At 37.0% G+C, this 2,155-nt stretch overlaps 2 protein-coding genes across 2 annotated transcripts in view; one reads left to right on the top strand and one right to left on the bottom strand.

Moving 5' to 3' along the window:
* Positions 1–2,155, top strand: part of LOC106876533 (uncharacterized) — a 152,231-nt gene that overhangs the window by 41,926 nt on the left and 108,150 nt on the right. The window lies entirely within an intron of this gene.
* Positions 1–2,155, bottom strand: part of LOC106876553 (major egg antigen) — a 224,149-nt gene that overhangs the window by 187,577 nt on the left and 34,417 nt on the right. The gene's annotated exons all lie outside the window — the stretch shown is intronic.

Here is a 2,155-nt window from a genome sequence, read left to right as displayed (position 1 = left end):
GATAGATAGATACATACATACATACATACATACATACATACATACATACATAGTATATACATAACTACATAAATACAGGTATCCATGCATACATATACACATAGATGCAGATATATACATATATTTGTACATGCATACATACATTAGCACATACATATATACATTATTACATGCATACATACATTAATACATGTATAGCGGTGCTACAGCATGGCCGCAGTCAAATGACTGAAACAAGTAAAAGAGTAAAAGAGTATACATTAATACATGCATACATACATGCATACATACAGAAACCTATTTATACGTGCATTAATACATGCATACATACATTAACACATGCACACATACATACATACATACATACATACATACATACATACATACATACATACGTTAATACATACATTAAGTACATGTATGTATGTACACACACATACAAACATACATACATGCAGAAACACACTGACACATACACATAAGATGATGCCTCATCTTGTCAGATGATAGCCGTCTTGCATTCACCCTGATTTACTTTCATCCTTGCATGTTCACAGATATTTTTCACGCCGTGCATCTATCGCCATAAGACTTTATAAAATACAAAACGGATCAAGAAATGAAATGATAGCGAGACATCTGTACGTCATTGGATTTAAGTGGCAAAATCTTGTATTACATTTTTGCCACTCTCTCGGTCGCCATACAAGCATTGAAAGATGACTGGTATTATTTTGACTGCCATGTTGGTCAGAGTATCTTTCTCCTTGAAGAACTGCCTTACCCACGGCTTTGTCAAAAATATCGAGAGCCTTCTCTACCCCCTGAGAATTCTATTTAACCCTTAGATGTGACCCTGCCAGATACTACCATTATGAGATAGAACGAACCTGGGAATATTGGTAATTAAGGAGTAACTCCACGTTCCCCATAACACCCGAACACACGAACAGAAGTCTAATCACTGGATGCTGTTTAATGTCGTACCTGGGACAAATGCATATACATACATATACACCGCTGAACTCTACACGTTTCTTTTCTCATCCTGTCTCTATTTATTTCCTCTTATTCTTTTCCATTTTCCACAAGCGTCAAACTAATACATTTGTTTGTTGTTCTTACACCTGTCTTCATCTTTTGTTTTTCTATAAATTTGAACTGCATGCATATAATATATATGTAACTACATGTGGATTGTTGCCGGGTTTTTTTTCTCCGTCTTCCTTTTCTTTTGGACTTTCCTCTGTTTCTGAAGAAGAGCTTTGCTCGAAACGTAAAATACCCTTTCTTTCCTTCCCTGAGCGTCTTATTAATACTTTGCATGTACCGCGTCCTCGCGTTGTTGTTTTTTCTTGTGTTTTTTTCTCCGTTTTTTTTTTGTGGAGGGCGGATTAATTATATATATATATATATATGTGTGTGTGTGTGTGTGTGTGTGTGTGTGTGTGTGTGTGTGTGTGTGTGTGTGTGTGTGTGTGTGTGCGCGAGTGTATCGCACATACAAACCACGTGATAGTATGCACGGAAGCTTTGGCAAAATGTTTTAGGAGGCCGTGTGGTTCGCGAACAGACACAGGCCCCCACCACAGCCGTTTTACCTTTCGACCCAGCCGAACATCGAAAATATGACAGCTGGTAGGAAAAAACCATGTCCCTAACTCGAACCCACGATCATATGTATGATCGTGTGTCCAACACCTTAGCTATTGATCCTCTTCCTATGGTCTTCGTTGTTGGGGTGGCTTATGTATATATATATATATAGGTATTTATGAACAAACAAACACACTTATTCACACATACATATGCAGGCACACACATATGCATACATACATGTGTGTATGTACGTGTGTGGGTGTGGAGAGACAGAGATAGATAGATAGATAGATAGAGAGAGAGATAGAGATAGAGAGAGAAACAGACAGAGAGCAGAGGATATAGAACAAAGGGCACAATAACAAACGATAATAGTAAGGAGAAAAAGATGGAAGCAGAAGAATGCAGAGAAATAGATAAATGTGCATGTTTGTGTGTGTGTGTGTGTGTGTGCGTGTTGACGTATGCGTGTATGACATGTATGTATGTATGTATGTATGTATGTATGTATGTATGTATATATATATGTATGTATGTATATATATATATATATATA

This window comes from Octopus bimaculoides, chromosome 5, assembly GCF_001194135.2.
Source record: "Octopus bimaculoides isolate UCB-OBI-ISO-001 chromosome 5, ASM119413v2, whole genome shotgun sequence".
NCBI classification, from domain to species: domain Eukaryota; kingdom Metazoa; phylum Mollusca; class Cephalopoda; order Octopoda; family Octopodidae; genus Octopus; species Octopus bimaculoides.
The sequence above is the reverse complement of the archived record's forward strand: the minus strand, read 5'-3'. Positions and strand labels throughout refer to the sequence as shown.